Source organism: Carassius carassius, chromosome 8, assembly GCF_963082965.1.
Source record: "Carassius carassius chromosome 8, fCarCar2.1, whole genome shotgun sequence".
NCBI lineage: Eukaryota > Metazoa > Chordata > Actinopteri > Cypriniformes > Cyprinidae > Carassius > Carassius carassius.
The window spans coordinates 32,723,260-32,744,568 of NC_081762.1; the positions used below are offsets into that span (position 1 = coordinate 32,723,260).

A 21,309-nucleotide genomic window follows, 5' to 3' on the forward strand; every position below is an offset into this window, starting at 1 on the left:
ATATACAGGAAATATATTATGTACTACTTATATTAAAAAAAATATATGAAAAGAGTGGGCCCATATAATATATACAAAATATACACAGGAAATAAATTATTTACTATGGAGGCGGAGTTTGTCATTTATTTTGACTGCCGCTGTTCTGCCAACCAATCATCTAAAGTTTTTCCATTAGAGGAGCGTGAGCAAAATGTGGCATTCCCATATCGGCTATTACCAAACTCTTTAGTTTTGGGCTGCCCACATTCGCTGCACTTGTTAAAAGTTACCCCTCGCACATACTTCCTCTCATGGACTCCGCTTTCCGTCTCCAGGGCCCGCCGGAGCCTGTTCCTCTGGGTGTAACGGGACACAGAAGCAGCAGGCGCTGGAGCAGGCGCTGGAGCAGGCGCTGGAGAGGTAGCGGGATCGATGCCCACATTATCCAAGTTGGCTCCTGCCCTTTTACACACACATCCCTAGATCAGTGGTTTTCAATCCTGTCCTGGAGGCTTCCCTGCCCTGCACATTTCGCATTTCCCCTCATCTAACACACCTGTTTCAAATCATCAGCTCATTAGTAGAGACTGCAAGACCTGATTTGGGTGTGTCTAATAAGGGAGACATACAAAATGTTCAGGGCAGGGGTGCCTCCAGGTAAGGTTTGAAAACCATTGCCCTAAAGAGACCGACTGAGCGTTGACGCAACGCTGCCACACTCCCACGTTAGCTTTTTTTGGGCTCACAGCTGCCAAAAAGTATTTCAGACATGGTCCTGTGCAAATTGGTTGCAATACAGTGCCATTTTACGCACAGTTCCCTAAAGCAGTGGTTTTCAAACCTGTCCTGGAGGCACCCCTGCCCTTCACATTTTGAATGTTTCCCTCATCTAACACACCTGTTTCAAATCATCAGCTCATTAGTAGAGACCGCGAGACCTTATTTGGGTGTGTCTAATAAGGGAGACAATAAAAATGTGCAGGGCAGGGGTGCCTCCAGGACAGGTTTGAGAACCACTGCCCTAAAGAGACAGAGTGAGCATTGATGCAATGCGGCCACACTCTCTACGTTAGTTAATTTTTTTGGACTAAAAGGTGCCGAAAAGTATTTCAGACATTGTCCTGCGCAAACTGGTGGCAAAATAGGTCCCACCGAGATTTGAACTCGGATCACTGGATTCAGAGTGCTAACCATTACACCATGGAACCTTAACTGGTGTAGCTGTTGCTCACAGGGCCACAAACACTGGCACCATAGCCAAACTAGTGCTGTTTTATCTTTTCCAGCGGCAAGAAAGCACACAGGCTCCACCGAGATTTGAACTCAGATCGCTGGATTCAAAGCCCAGAGTGCCATTACACCATGGAACCGAAACTGCTTGGTTGGAGGCCAACTTGGAAACAGATAGCTCTCTGGCTGTGGGGAAGCAGTTATACAGAGAGGTTGGAACCCAGTGATTTTTGGTCAATGGCCCGCCTCAAAAAAGGGAAAAGTGTGGGAGATGTTGCCGTAACCCGGGATCGAACCAGGGACCTTTAGATCTTCAGTCTAACGCTCTCCCAACTGAGCTATTTCGGCAACAACAAACCTTTGCTTAGCAAGCAGGCATTTCAGTGAGATCACCCTACTCTTTGTCGGAGATGAAGAGCAGAGCAGAGATGAGCCCCCAGACAATAAAAACAGCTGGCCAGTACGGGGATCGAACCCGCGTCCTTGGCGTTATTAGCACAACGCTCTATCCAGCTGAGCTAACCGGCCTGGCTTAGACATCAGTGTCTGCCTGATTGAAAAAAACCTGCCATAATGTTTGTGAATCCAATGAGACAATAAAGCTTCACGTTTCAACCCGAATCAGGTGTGCTAACAAAGAGAGACATGCAAAACATGCAGACCTGGGGGGAGCGAGGACTACAATTGAGAACCGCTTCCTTAGACTTTAAGTCAGTGTGAGCAAAAGAGGTGAGAAGTTGTCTGCATGACCCGAGTGTTCCAAGGTAGCCTACATAATACAAGAATCCATACACATGCATACTGGCGTAACAAGACCGAGAAGGTCCTTAAACACAAAAGCTTAATCTCTTTGTTAATTCGACAACATAATCTCGGCCAGTGCAAAGGAGCAAGCCCAGAGGAGGGACAGCCTCTTTGCATCAAACCCGTCATTCCCAGCTATGCTCGTCGTTCTTGAAAGGCCAGGGGAATTAGCTCAAATGGTAGAGCGCTTGCTTAGCATGCGAGAGGTAGCGGGATCGATGCCCGCATTCTCCAAGTTGGCTCCTGCCCTTTTACTCACACATCCCTAGATCAGTGGTTTTCAATCCTGTCCTGGAGGCATCCCTGCACTGCACATTTCGCATTTCCCCTCCTCTAACACACCTGTTTCAAATCATCAGCTCATTAGTAGAGACTGCAAGACCTGATTTGGGTGTGTCTAATAAGGGAGACATACAAAATGTTCAGGGCAGGGGTGCCTCCAGGTAAGGTTTGAAAACCATTGCCCTAAAGAGACCGACTGAGCGTTGACGCAATGCTGCCACACTCCCACGTTAGCTTTTTTTGGGCTCACAGCTGACAAAAAGTATTTCAGACATGGTCCTGTGCAAATTGGTTGCAAAACAGTGCCATTTTACGCACAGTTCCCTAAAGCAGTGGTTTTCAATCCTGTCCTGGAGGCACCCCTGCCCTTCACATTTTGAATGTTTCCCTCATCTAACACACCTGTTTCAAATCATCAGCTCATTAGTAGAGACCGCGAGACCTTATTTGGGTGTGTCTAATAAGGGAGACAATAAAAATGTGCAGGGCAGGGGTGCCTCCAGGACAGGTTTGAGAACCACTGCCCTAAAGAAACAGACTGAGCATCGATGCAATGCGGCCACACTCTCTACGTTAGTTATTTTTTTTGGACTAAAAGGTGCCGAAAAGTATTTCAGACATTTTCCTGCGCAAACTAGGTCCCACCGAGATTTGAACTCAGATCACTGGATTCAGAGTCCAGAGTGCTAACCATTACACCATGGAACCTTAACTGGAGCAGCTGTTGCTCACAGGGCCACAAACACTGGCACCATCGCCAAACCAGTGCTGTTTTATCATTTCCTGAGGCAAGAAAGCACACAGGCTCCACCGAGATTCGAACTCAGATCACTGGATTCAAAGCCCAGAGTGCTGACAATTACACCATGGAACCGAAACTGCTTGGTTGGAGGCCAACTTGGAAACAGATAGCTCTCTGGCTGTGGGGAAGCTGTTATACAGAGAGGTTGGAACCCAGTGATTTTTGGTCAATGGCCTGCCTCAAAAAAGGGAAAAGAGTGGGAGATGTTGCTGAAACCCGGGAGCTAACCAGGGACCTTTAGATCTTCAGTCTAACGCTCTCCCAACTAAGCTATTTCGGCTACAACAAACCTCTGCTTAGCAAGCAGGCATTTCAGTGAGATCACCCTACTCTTTGTCAGAGCTGAAGAGCAGAGCAGAGATGAGCCCCCAGACAATAAAAACAGCTGGCCAGTACGGGGATCAAACCCGCGACCTTGGCGTTATTAGCACCACGCTCTAACCAGCTGAGCTAACCGGCCTGGCTTAGACATCAGTGTCTGCCTGATTGAAAAAAACCTGCCATAATGTTTGTGAATCCAATGAGACAATAAAGCTTCACGTTTCAACCCGAATCAGGTGTGCTAACAAAGAGAGACATGCAAAACATGCAGACCTGGGGGGAGCGAGGACTACAATTGAGAACCGCTTCCTTAGACTTTAAGTCAGTGTGAGCAAAAGAGTTGAGAAGTTGTCTGCATGATCCGAGTGTTCCAAGGTAGCCTACATAATACAAGAATCCATACACATGCATACTGGCGTAAAAAGACCGAGAAGGTCCTTAAACACAAAAGCTTAATCTCTTTGTTAATTCGACAACATAATCTCGGCCAGTGCAAAGGAGCAAGCCCAGAGGAGGGACAGCCTCTTTGCATCAAACCCATCATTCCCAGCTATGCTCGTCATTCTTGAAAGGCCAGGGGAATTAGCTCAAATGGTAGAGCGTTTGCTTAGCATGCGAGAGGTAGCGGGATCGATGCCCGCATTCTCCAAGTTGGCTTCTGCCCTTTTACTCACACATCCCTAGATCAGTGGTTTTCAATCCTGTCCTGGAGGCATCCCTGCCCTGCACATTTCGCATTTCCCCTCATCTTACACACCTGTTTCAAATCATCAGCTCATTAGTAGAGACTGCAAGACCTGATTCGGGTGTGTCTAATAAGGGAGACATACAAAATGTTCAGGGCAGGGGTGCCTCCAGGAAAGGTTTGAAAACCATTGCCCTAAAGAGACCGACTGAGCGTTGACGCAATGCTGCCACACTCCCACGTTAGCTTTTTTTGGGCTCACAGCTGACAAAAAGTATTTCAGACATGGTCCTGTGCAAATTGGTTGCAAAACAGTGCCATTTTACGCACAGTTCCCTAAAGCAGTGGTTTTCAATCCTGTCCTGGAGGCACCCCTGCCCTTCACATTTTGAATGTTTCCCTCATCTAACACACCTGTTTCAAATCATCAGCTCATTAGTAGAGACCGCGAGACCTTATTTGGGTGTGTCTAATAAGGGAGACAATAAAAATGTGCAGGGCAGGGGTGCCTCCAGGACAGGTTTGAGAACCACTGCCCTAAAGAGACAGACTGAGCATCGCTGCAATGCGGCCACACTCTCTACGTTAGTTAATTTTTTTGGACTAAAATGTGCCGAAAAGTATTTCAGACATTGTCTTGCGCAAACTGGTGGCAAAATAGGTCCCACTGCAATTTGAACTCGGATCACTGGATTCAGAGTGCTAACCATTACACCATGGAACCTTAACTGGTGCAGCTGTTGCTCACAGGGCCACAAACACTGGCACCATCGCCAAACTAGTGCTGTTTTATCTTTTCCTGCGGCAAGAAAGCACACAGGCTCCACCAAGATTCGAACTCAGATCGCTGGATTCAAAGCCCAGAGTGCTGACCATTACACCATGGAACCTAAACTGCTTGGTTGGAGGCCAACTTGGAAACAGATAGCTCTCTGGCTGTGGGGAAGCAGTTATACAGAGAGGTTGGAACCCAGTGATTTTTGGTCAATGGCCCGCCTCAAAAAGGGAAAAGTGTGGGAGATGTTGCCAAAACCCAGGACCGAACCAGGGACCTTTAGATCTTGAGTCTAACGCTCTCCCAACTGAGCTATTTCGGCTACAACAAACCTCTGCTTAGCAAGCACTGATTTCAGTGAGATCACCCTACTCTTTGTCAGAGCTGAAGAGCAGAGCAGAGATGAGCCCCCAGACAATAAAAACAGCTGGCCAGTACTGGGATCAGACCCGCGACCTTGGCGTTATTAGCACCACGCTCTAACCAGCTGAGCTAACCGGCCTGGCTTAGCCATCCGTGTCTGCCTGATTGGAAAAAACCTGCCATAATGTTTGTGAATGCAATGAGACAATAAAGCTTCACATTTTAACCTGAACAAGGGCTCGTCCGGAATTTGAACCCGGGACCTCTCGCACCCAAAGCGAGAATCATACCCCTAGACCAACGAGCCTTCTTGCCCAAAACCAAGAAAAAAGAGCTATTTCACCAACAACAAAAGAAGGAACATGAACTAACGTGGAAGCAATCAAAGTCCTCCAGACAGTGTGAAAGGCTAACGAATGCAAGTTGGCCTCTTAATTGACCTAAAAATGGGGCTGTATCTAACATGTAGAGGGATGTTAGGGAGGACAGCTGAAACGGTCAGATGTCACTTAGACCAGCGGGTCTCATTTCCAGTCCTCGCGCCCCCTGCTCTTCACATTTTGTAAGTTTCTCGTATAGCTTCAGACATTTGTTCCATTCGAACGTAAGTGCCCTGAGAACTTGACATCACATTACATCCCTCCGTGATTCAAGTTCAAAGCGTATGTATACGTTCAATTCATAGTGAGTAATACAGTGGTGTATTGAGGTATACAGAGGTAAATGATGTCACACTTCTCCATGTGTGAAGAAGTTGCGCAGCACAAATCCGTGAACCAATGTTCCAAAGTGAAGTATACTTTGACGGATTTCCCCTGCTCAGGGAGTGGGGAGCAATGAACACTGTGTAGGGACCATGCCAATCACTAGGAGCTCACTTCTAATGAGCTGATTAACAAATCGATTGTCTGGGGGCAAAACAGTGCCATTTTACGCACAGTTCCCAGCAAATACCAGCTCCTCATCGTCATCTTCAGCAGTGGGAACGGACTTGCCTGGAGCACAAATGTTAAAACTATCATTGTGAACAATACACAGAGACAAACATATGTAAGATGGTGCTTACTTACCAGTAGCGAAAAGCTGCATGGGGGGCAAATGTTTGGCTGGGGGTTCTGCTGCTGGAGGAGGTAAAGTGGACTGCAATAATGGATCTGGAAACGGCAAGTTGACAAGTTTGCCATAATGATAAATTAATATATGTAGAAATGCTGTTGGTAAAATTCTATATTCACACTCCTACTCACAGGCTTTAACTGGTGACGTGAGTTTTTTCGCCAGCTGTGAAGGCGACACATTTTTGCCACGTGCCAACAGCGCTTTCACAGTTGCGGTCTTCTGTACACCAGTTTGGATAGCTGCAGGTGGAGGTGCAGTGGTTGCAGAAGCACTGGAGGTTGCAGCGTGAGGTGCAGGCTGACGTACGCTGGTGCCCACAGCAGAAGCCCGTCTTTTCAGGACATATGTCTTGAAAATGGCCATGTTGGTTTTGGGCCTGGCATCTGCCTTAACCAGGTACCTGATGAGGGCTTGAGCCTCCTTGCTCTGGTCCTCATAAACATCTTTCATGGACCGGCCCTGGAAGTCACCAAACTCCACCATCAAGCAGCCCTGGTCTCCAATTGCCCGGGCTTCTGCCTGCATTTCCTGCTTCCTCTGATACTTCTCCACTTCTTCTGCCATCTCTCTAATTTGAGAAGAGTACTGTAGGAACAGTTGTTTATTTTCTGACAGGGGTGTTGTCTGCGCCGTCTCATTGGAAATGCTGAGCACCAAATACACGGCATACCCCAGAGAGTTTTCCAGGAGCCATCTAAATCTCTGGCCCTGGTAGTTCCCAAACTGAAGTTTGCAGTGAGCCAGTACTAAAAACTGGTCACTGGGCTCTCCACCGTTTGTGCTGACAAAAGTACTGGCCTCTGACAGCACCTCCTCCTTAGGTTTGGCCCTTCCAGACTCCACATTTTCAAGGCGCCTCGCCTCCACCGAAGGCGCCATGAGGAGTCGGCATGATGTTGCCGATTGGCGTTGAAAAGAGGGATATGCATACATTTTCTGAAATGAAAATCAGAAAAAGACTACTACCTTTTGCAATCTAAAAGACACCTGTATGTTAAGTGTGTAACAAAAATTTAACAAGCTACGCATAAACTATATTACTGTGGTAATAAACATGGCCATGACATAAACTGTCCTGAAGATGAGTTTTCTACAAAGGACAGGAATCCCTGACATATAAAATATGTAACGTCAATATGAAGTCTGAAATTTCCTTTTATTTTCAATGCTGTCATCTTAAACCATGATTACACACACACCAGGCTACAAAATATTACATTAAATATATCATACTTCAAATGTTGTCATCTTACCCCAGGGTTACACCAGGTGTTTTTACCTCTTAAAATCTCAGCCATTTTTCTGTGTTTTTAACTTTCTGGTCTACCTAAATTAAAATGAGCACTATTCCCGCATACTTTGGCCCATATGGATACATTTGGCCTTTTTTTGTTTGTTTTTAGTTAAGACTCTCAGTGTTTTTTTATAAAAAAAGTCATTATTATTACATTATTTTAGAAAATATCAATTATTTCTTGGTAAATGCAGTTTTCCATATCTCCACAACAATTTGGTAACGATTTTTACAATTAAAATGTGTGTGTGTTATTATGTGTTAATACCAAATATAAATGTAAATACAACCCGAATTCCGGAAAAGTTGGGACGTTTTTTTAAATTTTAATAAAATGAAAACTAAAAGACTTTCAAATCACATGAGCCAATATTTTATTCACAATATAACATAGATAACATAGCAAATGTTTAAACTGAGAAAGTTTACAATTTTATGCACAAAATGAGCTCATTTCAATTTTGATTTCTGCTACAGGTCTCAAAATAGTTGGGACGGGGCATGTTTACCATGCTGTAGCATCTCCTTTTCTTTTCAAAACAGTTTGAAGATGTCTGGGCATTGATGCTATGAGTTGCTGGAGTTTTGCTGTTGGAATTTGGTCCCATTCTTGCCTTATATAGATTTCCAGCTGCTGAAGAGTTTGTGGTCGTCTTTGACGTATTTTTCGTTTAATGATGCGCCAAATGTTCTCTATAGGTGAAAGATCTGGACTGCAGGCAGGCCAGGTTAGCACCCGGACTCTTCTACGACGAAGCCATGCTGTTGTTATAGCTGCAGTATGTGGTTTTGCATTGTCCTGCTGAAATAAACAAGGCCTTCCCTGAAATAGACGTTGTTTGGAGGGAAGCATATGTTGCTCTAAAACCTTTATATACCTTTCAGCATTCACAGAGCCTTCCAAAACATGCAACTGCCCATACCGTATGCACTTATGCACCCCCATACCATCAGAGATGCTGGCTTTTGAACTGAACGCTGATAACATGCTGGAAGGTCTCCCTCCTCTTTAGCCCGGAGGACACGGCGTCCGTGATTTCCAACAAGAATGTCAAATTTGGACTCTTCTGACCATAAAACACTATTCCACTTTGAAATAGTCCATTTTAAATGAGCCTTGGCCCACAGGACACGACGGCGCTTCTGGACCATGTTCACATATGGCTTCCTTTTTGCATGATAGAGCTTTAGTTGGCATCTGCTGATGGCACGGCGGATTGTGTTTACCGACAGTGGTTTCTGAAAGTATTCCTGGGCCCATTTAGTAATGTCATTGACACAATCATGCCGATGAGTGATGCAGTGTCGTCTGAGAGCCCGAAGACCATGGGCATCCAATAAAGGTCTCCGGCCTTGTCCCTTACGCACAGAGATTTCTCCAGTTTCTCTGAATCTTTTGATGATGTTATGCACTGTAGATGATGAGATTTGCAAAGCCTTTGCAATTTGACGTTGAGGAACATTGTTTTTAAAGTTTTCCACAATTTTTTTACGCAGTCTTTCACAGATTGGAGAGTCTCTGCCAATCTTTACTTCTGAGAGACTCTGCTTCTCTAAGACAAAGCTTTTATAGCTAATCATGTTACAGACCTGATATCAATGAACTTAATTAATCACTAGATGTTCTCCCAGCTGAATCTTTTCAAAACTGCTTGCTTTTTTCGTCATTTGTTGCCCCCCGTGCCAACTTTTTTGAGACCTGTAGCAGGCATTAAATTTTAAATGAGCTAATTAAGTGGATAAAAGTGTAAGATTTCTCAGTTTAAACATTTGCTACGTTATCTATGTTCTATTGTGAATAAAATATTGGCTGATGTGATTTGAAATTCCTTTAGTTTTCATTTTATTAAAATTTAAAAAACGTCCCAACTTTTCCGGAATTCGGGTTGTAGTTTAATCATTATTTTCATTCATAGGGCCCAGAAACCATGATTTCTTAGGCAATAAACACATCATTGTTGACAGTAGCATAGCTTAATTAGCTGACGGTCGATAAATTTAACTTATCTGATCATTTATCATGTGAAAAGTTACAGGTCCACAGGTACTGAAGAAAGCATGAACTGTACATGCTAGCTAGCTATACTGACACGATTCATTTTCCAAAAATACACACTGTATATGAACAAATAATGACCAGTTTTCAATGAATGAAGTAATAGCCTTACCTTTAACAAAGATGACAACAACGGCGATTGGTCAAAAGGAGGCCACAGGAGAGAAACGCGATTGATCAAAAGTAAGCCACTGAAGAGAAATGCGATTGTTCAAAAGTAAGCCAAAGGCGAAACGCGTTTGGTAAAAAGTAAGCCACAGGCGAAACGCGATTGGTCAAAAGTAAGCCACAGGCGAAACGCGATTGGTCAAAAGTAAGCCACAGGCGAAACGCGATTGGCTCATGTGGGCTTACTTTGTGCTTACTTTGGCTCAGTCGGTGGGAAGCAGTAGGCGCAAGCGAGAGGTAGCAGGATCGATGCCCGCATTCTCCAAGTTGGCTCCTGCCCTTTTACTCACACATCCCTAGATCAGTGGTTTTCAATCCTGTCCTGGAGGCATCCCTGCCCTGCACATTTCGCATTTCCCCTCATCTAACACACCTGTTTCAAATCATCAGCTCATTAGTAGAGACCGCGAGACCTTATTTGGGTGTGTCTAAAAAGGGAGACAATAAAAATGTGCAGGGCAGGGGTGCCTCCAGGACAGGTTTGAGAACCACTGCCCTAAAGAAACAGACTGAGCATCGATGCAATGCGGCCACACTCTCTACGTTAGTAAATTTTTTTGGACTAAAAGGTGCCGAAAAGTATTTCAGACATTGTCCTGCGCAAACTAGGTCCCACCGAGATTTGAACTCAGATCACTGGATTCAGAGTTCAGAGTGCTAACCATTACACCATGGAACCTTAACTGGAGCAGCTGTTGCTCACAGGGCCACAAACACTGGCACCATCGCCAAACCAGTGCTGTTTTATCTTTTCCTGCTGCAAGAAAGCACACAGGCTCCACCGAGATTTGAACTCAGATCACTGGATTCAAAGCCCAGAGTGCTGACAATTACACCATGGAACCGAAACTGCTTGGTTGGAGGCCAACTTGGAAACAGATAGCTCTCTGGCTGTGGGGAAGCAGTTATACAGAGAGGTTGGAACCCAGTGATTTTTGGTCAATGGCCCGCCTCAAAAAAGGGAAAAGAGTGGGAGATGTTGCTGAAACCCGGGACCGAACCAGGGACCTTTAGATCTTCAGTCTAACGGTCTCCCAACTGAGCTATTTTGGCTACAACAGACCTCTGCTTAGCAAGGGATTTCAGTGAGATCACCCTACTCATTGTCGGAGCTGAAGAGCAGAGCAGAGATGAGCCCCCAGACAATAAAAACAGCTGGCCAGTACGGGGATCGAACCCGCGACCGAGCTAATTTAGCCATCAGTGTCTGCCTGATTGAAAAAAACCTGCCATAATGTTTGTGAATGCAATGAGACAATAAAGCTTCACGTTTTAACCTGAACAAGGGCTCGTCCGGGATTTGAACCCGGGACCTCTCGCACCCAAAGCGAGAATCATAACCCTAGACCAACGAGCCTTCTTGCCCAAAGCCAAGAAAAAAGAGCTATTTCAGCATCAACAAAAGAAGGAACATGAACTAATGTGGAAGCAATCAAAGTCCTCGAGACAGTGTGAAAGGCTAACAAATGCAAGTTGGCCTCTTAATTGACCTAAATATGGGGCTGTATCTAACATGTAGAGGGATGTTAGCTGAAACGGTCAGATGTCACTTAGACCAGCGGGTCTCAATTCCAGTCCTCGCGCCCCCTGCTCTTCACATTTTGTAAGTTTCTCGTATAGCTTCAGACATTTGTTCCATTCGAACGTAAGTGCCCTGAGAACTGGACATCACATGACATCCCTCCGTGATTCAAGTTCAAAGCGTATGTATACTTTCAATTCATAGTGAGTAATACAGTGGTGTATCGAGGTATACAGAGGTAAATGATGTCACACTTCTCCATGTGTGAAGAAGTTGCGCAGCACAAATCCGTGAACCAATGTTCCAAAGTGAAGTATACTTTGACGGATTTCCCCTGCTCAGGGAGTGGGGAGCAATGAACACTGTGTAGGGACCATGTCAATCGCTAGGAGCTCACTTCTAATGAGCTGATTATCCGAATCAGGTGTGCTAACAAAGAGAGACATGCAAAACATGCAGACCTGGGGGGAGCGAGGACTAGAATTGAGAACCGCTTCCTTAGACTTTAAGTCAGTGTGAGCAAAAGAGGTGAAAAGTTGTCTGCATGACCCGAGTGTTCCAAGGTAGCCTACATAATACAAGAATCCATACACATTCATACTGGCGTAACAAGACCGAGAAGGTCCTTAAACACAAAACCTTAATCTCTTTGTTAATTCGACAACATAATCTTGGCCAGTGCAAAGGAGCAAGCCCAGAGGAGGGACAGCCTCTTTGCATCAAACCCGTCATTCCCAGCTACGCTCGTCATTCTTGAAAGGCCAGGGGAATTAGCTCAAATGGTAGAGCGCTCGCTTAGCATGCGAGAGGTAGCGGGATCGATGCCCGCATTCTCCAAGTTGGCTCCTGCCCTTTTACTCACACATCCCTAGATCAGTGGTTTTCAATCCTGTCCTGGAGGCATCCCTGCCCTGCACATTTTTCGCATTTCCCCTCATCTAACAAACCTGTTTCAAATCATCAGCTCATTAGTAGAGACTGCAAGACCTGATTTGGGTGTGTCTAATAAGGGAGACATACAAAATGTTCAGGGCAGGGGTGCCTCCAGGAAAGGTTTGAAAACCATTGCCCTAAAGAGACCGACTGAGCGTTGACGCAATGCTGCCACACTCCCAGGTTAGCTTTTTTTGGGCTCACAGCTGCCAAAAAGTATTTCAGACATGGTCCTGTGCAAATTGGTTGCAAAACAGTGCCATTTTACGCACAGTTCCCTAAAGCAGTGGTTTTCAAACCTGTCCTGGAGGCACCCCGGCCCTCCAAATTTTGAATGTTTCCCTCATCTAACACACCTGTTTCAAATCATCAGCTCATTAGTAGAGACCGCGAGACCTTATTTGGGTGTGTCTAATAAGGGAGACAATAAAAATGTGCCTGGCAGGGGTGCCTCCAGGACAGGTTTGAGAACCACTGCCCTAAAGAGACAGACTGAGCATCGATGCAATGCGGCCACACTCTCTACGTTAGTTAATTTTTTTGGACTAAAAGGTGCCAAAAAGTATTTCAGACATTGTCCTGCGCAAACTAGGTCCCACCAAGATTTGAACTCAGATCACTGGATTCAGAGTCCAGAGTGCTAACCTTTACACCATGGAACCTTAACTGGAGCAGCTGTTGCTCACAGGGCCACAAACACTGGCACCATCGCCAAACCAGTGCTGTTTTATCTTTTCCTGCTGCAAGAAAGCACACAGGCTCCACCGAGATTCGAACTCAGATCACTGGATTCAAAGCCCAGAGTGCTGACAATTACACCATGGAACCGAAACTGCTTGGTTGGAGGCCAACTTGGAAACAGATAGCTCTCTGGCTGTGGGGAAGCAGTTATACAGAGAGGTTGGAACCCAGTGATTTTTGGTCAATGGCCTGCCTCAAAAAAGGGAAAAGAGTGGGAGATGTTGCTGAAACCCGGCAGCGAACCAGGGACCTTTAGATCTTCAGTCTAACGGTCTCCCAACTGAGCTATTTCAGCTACAACAGACCTCTGCTTAGCAAGGGATTTCAGTGAGATCACCCTACTCATTGTCGGAGTTGAAGAGCAGAGCAGAGATGAGCCCCCAGACAATAAAAACAGCTGGCCAGTACGGGGATCGAACCCGCGACCTTGGCGTTATTAGCACCACGCTCTAACCAGCTGAGCTAACTTAGCCATCAGTGTCTGCCTGATTGAAAAAACCTGTCATAATGTTTGTGAATGCAATGAGACAATAAAGCTTCACGTTTTAACCTGAACAAGGGCTCGTCCGGGATTTGAACCCGGGACCTCTCGCACCCAAAGCGAGAATCATACCCCTAGACCAACGAGCCTTCTTGCCCAAAGCCAAGAAAAAAGAGCTATTTCAGCATCAACAAAAGAAGGAACATGAACTAATGTGGAAGCAATCAAAGTCCTCGAGACAGTGTGAAAGGCTAACGAATGCAAGTTGGCCTCTTAATTGACCTAAAAATGGGGCTGTATCTAACATGTAGAGGGATGTTAGGGAGGACAGCTGAAATGGTCAGATGTCACTTAGACCAGCGGGCCTCAATTCCAGTCCTCGCGCCCCCTGCTCTTCACATTTTGTAAGTTTCTCGTATAGCTTCAGACATTTGTTCCATTCGAACGTAAGTGCCCTGAGAACTGGACATCACATGACATCCCTCCGTGATTCAAGTTCAAAGCGTATGTATACGTTCAATTCATAGTGAGTAATACAGTGGTGTATCGAGGTAAATGATGTCACACTTCTCCATGTGTGAAGAAGTTGCGCAGCACAAATCCGTGAACCAATGTTCCAAAGTGAAGTATACTTTGACGGATTTCCCCTGCTCAGGGAGTGGGGACCAATGAACACTGTGTAGGGACCATGTCAATCACTAGGAGCTCACTTCTAATGAGCTGATTATCCGAATCAGGTGTGCTAACAAAGAGAGACATGCAAAACATGCAGACCTGGGGGGAGCGAGGACTAGAATTGAGAACCGCTTCCTTAGACTTTAAGTCAGTGTGAGCAAAAGAGGTGAGAAGTTGTCTGCATGATCCGAGTGTTCCAAGGTAGCCTACATAATACAATAATCCATACACATGCATACTGGCGTAACAAGACCGAGAAGGTCCTTAAACACAAAAGCTTAATCTCTTTGTTAATTCGACAACATAATCTCGGCCAGTGCAAAGGAGCAAGCCCAGAGGAGGGACAGCCTCTTTGCATCAAACCCATCATTCCCAGCTATGCTCGTCATTCTTGAAAGGCTAGGGGAATTAGCTCAAATGGTAGAGCGCTCGCTTAGCATGCGAGAGGTAGCGGGATTGATGCCCGCATTATCCAAGTTGGCTCCTGCCCTTTTACTCACACATCCCTAGATCAGTGGTTTTCAATCCTGTCCTGGAGGCATCCCTGCCCTGCACATTTCGCATTTCCCCTCATCTAACACATCTGATTCAAATCATCAGCTCATTAGTAGAGACTGCAAGACCTGATTTGGGTGTGTCTAATAAGGGAGACATACAAAATGTTCAGGGCAGGGGTGCCTCCAGGTAAGGTTTGAAAACCATTGCCCTAAAGAGACCGACTGAGCGTTGACGCAATGCTGCCACACTCCCACGTTAGCTTTTTTTGGGCTCACAGCTGCCAAAAAGTATTTCAGACATGGTCCTGTGCAAATTGGTTGTAAAACAGTGCCATTTTACGCACAGTTCCCTAAAGCAGTGGTTTTCAAATCTGTCCTGGAGGCACCCCTGCCCTTCACATTTTGAATGTTTCCCTCTTCTAACACACCTGTTTCAAATCATCAGCTCATTAGTAGAGACCGCGAGACCTTATTTGGGTGTGTCTAATGAGGGAGACAATAAAAATGTGCAGGGCAGGGGTGCCTCCAGGACAGGTTTGAGAACCACTGCCCTAAAGAGACAGACTGAGCATCGATGCAATGCGGCCACACTCTCTACGTTAGTTAATTTTTTTTGGACTAAAAGGTGCCGAAAAGTATTTCAGACATTGTCCTGCGCAAACTGGTGACAAAATAGGTCCCACCGAGATTTGAACTCGGATCACTGGATTCAGAGTCCAGAGTGCTAACCATTACACCATGGAACCTTAACTGGTGCAGCTGTTGCTCACAGGGCCACAAACACTGGCACCATCGCCAAACTAGTGCTGTTTTATCTTTTCCTGCGGCAAGAAAGCACACAGGCTCCACCGAGATTCGAACTTAGATTGCTGGATTCAAAGCCCAGAGTGCTTACCATTACACCATGGAACCGAAACTGCTGGGTTGGAGGCCAGCTTGGAAACAGATAGCTCTCTGGTTGTGGGGAAGCAGTTATACAGAGAGGTTGGAACCCAGTGATTTTTGGTCAATGGCCCGCCTCAAAAAAGGGAAAAATGTGGGAGGTGTTGCCGAAACCCGGAATTGAACCAGGGACCTTTAGATCTTCAGTCTAACGCTCTCCCAACTGAGCTATTTTGGCTACAGCAAACCTCTGCTTAGCAAGCAGGGATTTCAGTGAGATCACCCTACTCTTTGTCGGAGCTGAAGAGCAGAGCAGAGATGAGCCCCCAGACAATAAAAACAGCTGGCCAGTACGGGGATCGAACCCGCAACCTTGGCGTTATTAGCACCACACTCTAACCAGCTGAGCTAACCGGCCTGGCTTAGCCATCCATGTCTGCCTGATTGGAAAAAACCTGCCATAATGTTTGTGAAAAAGGGCTCGTCCGGGATTTGAACCCGGGACCTCTCGCACCCAAAGCGAGAATCATACCCCTAGACCAACAAGCCTTTTTGCCCAATGCCAAGAAAAAAGAGCTATTTCAGCAACAACAAAAGAAGGAACATGAACTAACGTGGAAGCAATCAACGTCCTCGAGACAGTGTGAAAGGCTAACGAATGCAAGTTGGCCTCTTAATTGACCTAAAAATGGGGCTGTATCTAACATGTAGAGGGATGTTAGGGAGGACAGCTGAAATGGTCAGATGTCACTTAGACCAGCGGGTCTCAATTCCAGTCCTCGCGCCCCCTGCTCTCTTTACATTTTGTAAGTTTCTCGTATAGCTTCAGACATTTGTTCCATTCGAACGTAAGTGACCTGAGAACTGGACATCATATGACATCCCTCCGTGATTCAAGTTTAAAGCGTATGTATACGTTCAATTCATAGTGAGTAATACAGTGGTGTATCGAGGTATACAGAGGTAAATGATGTCACACTTCTCCATGTGTGAAGAAGTTGCGCAGCACAAATCCGTGAACCAATATTCCAAAGTGAAGTATACTTTGACGGATTTCCCCTGCTCAGGGAGTGGGGACCAATGAACACTGTGTAGGGACCATGTCAATCACTAGGAGCTCACTTCTAATGAGCTGATTATCCGAATCAGGTGTGCTAACAAAAAGAGACATGCAAAACATGCAGACCTGGGGGGAGCGAGGACTAGAATTGAGAACTGCTTCCTTAGACTTTAAGTCAGTGTTAGCAAAAGAGGTGAGAAGTTGTCTGCATGATCCGAGTGTTCCAAGGTAGCATACATAATACAAGAATCCATACACATGCATACTGGTGTAACAAGACCGAGAAGGTCCTTAAACACAAAAGCTTAATCTCTTTGTTAATTCGACAATATAATCTCGGCCAGTGCAAAGGAGCAAGCCCACAGGAGGGACAGCGTCTTTGCATCAAACCCGTCATTCCCAGCTATGCTCGTCATTCTTGAAAGGCCAGGGGAATTAGCTCAAATGGTAGAGCGCTCGCTTAGCATGCGAGAGGTAGCGGGACCGATGCCCGCATTCTCCAAGTTGGCTCCTGCCCTTTTACTCACACATCCCTAGATCAGTGGTTTTCAATCCTGTCCTGGAGGCATCCCTGCCCTGCACATTTCGCCTTTCCCCTCATCTAACACACCTGTTTCAAATCATCACCTCATTAGTAGAGACTGCAAGACCTGATTTGGGTGTGTCTAATAAGGGAGACATACAAAATGTTCAGGGCAGGGGTGCCTCCAGGTAAGGTTTGAAAACCATTGCCCTAAAGAGACCGACTGAGCGTTGACGCAATGCTGCCACACTCCCACGTTAGCTTTTTTTGGGCTCACAGCTGCCAAAAAGTATTTCAGACATGGTCCTGTGCAAATTGGTTGCAAAACAGTGCCATTTTACGCACAGTTCCCTAAAGCAGTGGTTTTCAAACCTGTCCTGGAGGCACCCCTGCCCTTCACATTTTGAATGTTTCCCTCATCTAACACACCTGTTTCAAATCATCAGCTCATTAGTAGAGACCGCGAGACCTTATTTGGGTGTGTCTAATAAGGGAGACAATAAAAATGTGCAGGGCAGGGGTGCCTCCAGGACAGGTTTGAGAAGCACTGCCCTAAAGAGACAGACTGAGCATCGATGCAATGCGGCCACACTCTCTACGTTAGTTAATTTTTTTGGACTAAAAGGTGCCGAAAAGTAGTGATGGCAAATTCGAGGCCTCGTGAACCAATGAAACAGTTGAACCAAATGTGCCATATTGTTTCGAGGCTTCGAATCAATCTGACACCCGTCTCAACGGTGACACCTAGTGGTCACTTGCAGGTGTTGATCTGAAACAACCTTGACGAGCCATTAAAAAAAATTGTTGTTTTTTTATTATTATAATGTTCTAATATGTAAAGCTTGTAACCTATAGGCTCCTCACTGTGCATAAAGTTATTTTGGTCATGAAAAATGAATATTAATAAAAGAAATCAAGCCACAATGTCTTACTTTTTTAGAGATTTTTATTCAAAAATATTAATTTATCTGCTGTGGAAGGACTTAGCCTACTTCTTTTTTTACAGATAATTTCTCCAGCCTTTGAAAAAATCATCTCACAAGGGACACTTGTTGCTGGCATACAAAGATATTTTTTTGCAAGGACATACAAATGAGGAAAGATTACTGCTCTCTCTTTCCAGTAAGTTAGTGGATCATGAGTTCTGAGCAAATACGCATCGTTGATGTATTTTTTCACTTCCACTGTGGCATCAGCTGTAGCATTGTGTATCATCTTGGTTTGATGGATGCGAGTATCAAAAAGTTCCCATAAACTGTCCTGTGTTTCTACTGGTGTTGATGTTGATGGTGATGATGATGATGATGGGTGTGATGTTGACATTTCTGGGTCTGAATAAAAATGAAAACAGCAATTAGTAACAAATCCTAAACTGACGGCATATATGAAGGATATATTATATTACATGATTCAGATTACATAACATAACACAGACTGAAACTGCTCACCAGGATTTGTGTTTGAACGCATCAGTGAAGCACACTCCAGTGTGATATGCTTTTCAGCTTCCTGGGCTTTGGCAGCATTTCCAAATGCCACATTTTTTAACCTTGGGTCCAGCAGTGTAGCCAGTGCCAAGGCTCTAAAACTCTCATAACCTCCATATCTGGAGTGCAGACCTTCTTGCAGATGTGAGCCTATGAGCCAAAACAGGAGAAACACATATTTATAATAATGACAATAATATGACAGTTATGGCCAATCACATGGGTAGTATGGTCATTGTGGCCTACCTAATTGAACAGTTGATTCCTGCGTTGCATTTCCTTTTTTCTGTGCAAGCTTGTGCTGCAACATCCTGTACAGTGGTATAAGCTTTGAAGCAGACACCCTCTTTTCCTCTGACATCTCTGTTGTTGCGAGTTTGAATGGTTGCAGTATTGACAATGATTGTTCAATAATGTCATAATCAATACTTGTCAGGGGAGCAGTATCATTGTTTAAGTTGGAAAGTGCAGCAGCCACTGGTTCACGTTGGTCATACAAGCGCTGTAGCATGTCAAATGTGCTGTTCCATCTCGTGTCAACCTCCTGTATCAGTTTCAGAGTTGGTCTTCACATCAAGCTCTGCATCTCCACAAGCTTGTCCTTTGCTTTGCAGCTGGATCTGAACAACCCCACTATCTTTCTGGCCTTCTGGCGTATTTCATTGATGACTGGGGTTTGATCTAGTGCCTTTTTCACAATCAAATTTAAAGTATGAGCAAAACATGGGACATGGCGAAGGTGGAGTAGCTGGGCACTTAGGATCATGTTAGATGCATTGTCAGTCACCATGCACTGAACTTTGGAGGTTATTCCCCACTCAGCCATTAGCAAGGCTTTAGCCTCCATGAGATGCTGGGCTGTGTGGGTTTGGTAAAACCTCCTTACACCCAGTACAACAGTTGCCATTTTTGCCTCTGGTGTTATGTAATGGCAAGTCACACCAAGATATCCATCCATATTAATGGAGGACCACATGTCAGCTGTAAGGCTAACAAATTCGGCCTTCTAAATTGCCTATAACTAATCAAATCGCACTATGTCACTAGGCCTATATCACCAAAAATCCGCTATCTCAAAGTCAAACTCCTCTCACAAAAACCCACGAGGTCAAAATGCGTTTATTTCACTTTTATACAGATGTGCGATTGTGTGGTCTGTTCCCGACCGTTCCAATCAAACGCTGATTCGGCGGACCACACCTGATGAAACAATTAGTGAAACACTTCGAGGCTTCGTTTGGTCATAGTCACGTGACATGGGTGTTTCGAATCACGCTTCGGATCAGTGTTTCGACACATCTGCGCTTCGGGATCTCGCAAAGCTTCGGAACGACTGTTTCGCTTACTGTGGCTTACTTTTGACCAATCGCGTTTCGCCTGTGGCTTATTTTGATCAATTGCGTTTCTCTTCCGTGGCTTACTTTTGATCAATCGCGTTTCTCTTCCGTGGCTTACTTTTCTCCAATCGCGTTTCTCTCCTGTGGCCTCCTTTTTACCAATCCCCGGTCGTTGTTATTGTCATCTTTGTTAAAGGTAAGGCTATTACTTCATTCATTGAAAATTGGTCATTATTTGTTCATATACAGTGTGTATTTTTGGAAAATGAATCGTGTCAGTATAGCTAGCTAGCATGTACAGTTCATGCTTTCTTCAGTACCTGTGAACCTGTAACTTTTCACATGATAAATGATCAGATAAGTTAAATTTATCGACCGTCAGCTAATTAAGCTATGCTACTGTCAACAATGATGTGTTTATTGTCTAAGAAATCATGGTTTCTGGGCCCTATGAATGAAAATAATGATTAAACTATTTACATTTATATTTGGTATTAACACATAATAACACACACACATTTTAATTGTAAAAATCGTTACCAAATTGTTGTGGAGATATGGAAAACTGCATTTACCAAGAAATAATTGATATTTTTTAAAATAATGTAATAATAATGACTTTTTTTTATAAAAAAAACATTGAGAGTCTTAACTAAAAACAAACAAAAAAAGGCCAAATGTATCCATATGGGCCAAAGTATGTGGGAATAGTGCTCATTTCAATTTAGGTAGACCAGAAAGTTAAAAACACAGAAAAATGGCTGAGATTTTAAGAGGTAAAGCTGTTGTAGCCGAAATAGCTCAGTTGGGAGAGCGTTAGACTGAAGATCTAAAGGTCCCTGGTTCATTCCCGGGTTACGGCAACATCTCCCACACTTTAAGGGGTGGTGTTGGCGCAGTGGATAAGACGCATGCCTTTGGTGTGAGAGACCCGGGTTCGAATCCACTGCGAGACACCAATCTGTCCCTGAGCAAGACACTTAACCCCTAGTTGCTCCAGAGGTGTGTGACCTCTGACATATATAGCAATTGTAAGTCGCTTTGGATAAAAGCGTCAGATAAATGTAATGTAAAATGTAAAGCACCTGGGGTCTCATTTATAAAACTATGCGTAGGATCTTTACTAAAAGTTTACGTGCGCCCAAAAGCCAAAAATGGCGTACGCCAAAAAATATTCCGATTTATAAAACCGTGCGTACGCACACCTGTAAGCAATGTTCCCTTTATAAATCACAGATCACCCGCAGATGTGCGTACGTGAACCAGCCTCATATCCCGCCCTGTACACGC

At 44.9% G+C, this 21,309-nt stretch overlaps 15 non-coding genes across 15 annotated transcripts; 2 read left to right on the plus strand and 13 right to left on the minus strand.

Annotated features, from left to right (window-relative positions):
- Nucleotides 1-1,487: 1,487 nt before the first annotated feature.
- On the minus strand, nucleotides 1,488-1,560 carry trnaf-gaa (transfer RNA phenylalanine (anticodon GAA)). The gene has a single exon. It is a non-coding gene; the product is annotated as a tRNA-Phe (tRNA).
- Nucleotides 1,561-1,666: 106 nt separating this feature from the next.
- Nucleotides 1,667-1,740, minus strand: trnai-aau (transfer RNA isoleucine (anticodon AAU)). The gene has a single exon. It is a non-coding gene; the product is annotated as a tRNA-Ile (tRNA).
- A 1,194-nt stretch (nucleotides 1,741-2,934) lies between these two features.
- Nucleotides 2,935-3,006, minus strand: trnaq-cug (transfer RNA glutamine (anticodon CUG)). Its single transcript has one exon. It is a non-coding gene; the product is annotated as a tRNA-Gln (tRNA).
- A 480-nt stretch (nucleotides 3,007-3,486) lies between these two features.
- trnai-aau (transfer RNA isoleucine (anticodon AAU)) lies at nucleotides 3,487-3,560 on the minus strand. Its single transcript has one exon. It is a non-coding gene; the product is annotated as a tRNA-Ile (tRNA).
- A 1,570-nt stretch (nucleotides 3,561-5,130) lies between these two features.
- Nucleotides 5,131-5,203, minus strand: trnal-caa (transfer RNA leucine (anticodon CAA)). The gene has a single exon. It is a non-coding gene; the product is annotated as a tRNA-Leu (tRNA).
- Nucleotides 5,204-5,479: 276 nt separating this feature from the next.
- Nucleotides 5,480-5,551, minus strand: trnap-ugg (transfer RNA proline (anticodon UGG)). The gene has a single exon. It is a non-coding gene; the product is annotated as a tRNA-Pro (tRNA).
- A 5,615-nt stretch (nucleotides 5,552-11,166) lies between these two features.
- Nucleotides 11,167-11,238, minus strand: trnap-ugg (transfer RNA proline (anticodon UGG)). The gene has a single exon. It is a non-coding gene; the product is annotated as a tRNA-Pro (tRNA).
- Nucleotides 11,239-12,167: 929 nt separating this feature from the next.
- Nucleotides 12,168-12,240, plus strand: trnaa-agc (transfer RNA alanine (anticodon AGC)). Its single transcript has one exon. It is a non-coding gene; the product is annotated as a tRNA-Ala (tRNA).
- Nucleotides 12,241-13,475: 1,235 nt separating this feature from the next.
- Nucleotides 13,476-13,550, minus strand: trnai-aau (transfer RNA isoleucine (anticodon AAU)). Its single transcript has one exon. It is a non-coding gene; the product is annotated as a tRNA-Ile (tRNA).
- Nucleotides 13,551-13,635: 85 nt separating this feature from the next.
- trnap-ugg (transfer RNA proline (anticodon UGG)) lies at nucleotides 13,636-13,707 on the minus strand. The gene has a single exon. It is a non-coding gene; the product is annotated as a tRNA-Pro (tRNA).
- Nucleotides 13,708-15,404: 1,697 nt separating this feature from the next.
- Nucleotides 15,405-15,476, minus strand: trnaq-cug (transfer RNA glutamine (anticodon CUG)). The gene has a single exon. It is a non-coding gene; the product is annotated as a tRNA-Gln (tRNA).
- A 301-nt stretch (nucleotides 15,477-15,777) lies between these two features.
- trnaf-gaa (transfer RNA phenylalanine (anticodon GAA)) lies at nucleotides 15,778-15,850 on the minus strand. Its single transcript has one exon. It is a non-coding gene; the product is annotated as a tRNA-Phe (tRNA).
- Nucleotides 15,851-15,956: 106 nt separating this feature from the next.
- Nucleotides 15,957-16,030, minus strand: trnai-aau (transfer RNA isoleucine (anticodon AAU)). The gene has a single exon. It is a non-coding gene; the product is annotated as a tRNA-Ile (tRNA).
- A 59-nt stretch (nucleotides 16,031-16,089) lies between these two features.
- On the minus strand, nucleotides 16,090-16,161 carry trnap-ugg (transfer RNA proline (anticodon UGG)). Its single transcript has one exon. It is a non-coding gene; the product is annotated as a tRNA-Pro (tRNA).
- A 4,648-nt stretch (nucleotides 16,162-20,809) lies between these two features.
- trnaf-gaa (transfer RNA phenylalanine (anticodon GAA)) lies at nucleotides 20,810-20,882 on the plus strand. The gene has a single exon. It is a non-coding gene; the product is annotated as a tRNA-Phe (tRNA).
- The last annotated feature ends 427 nt before the right edge of the window (nucleotides 20,883-21,309 follow it).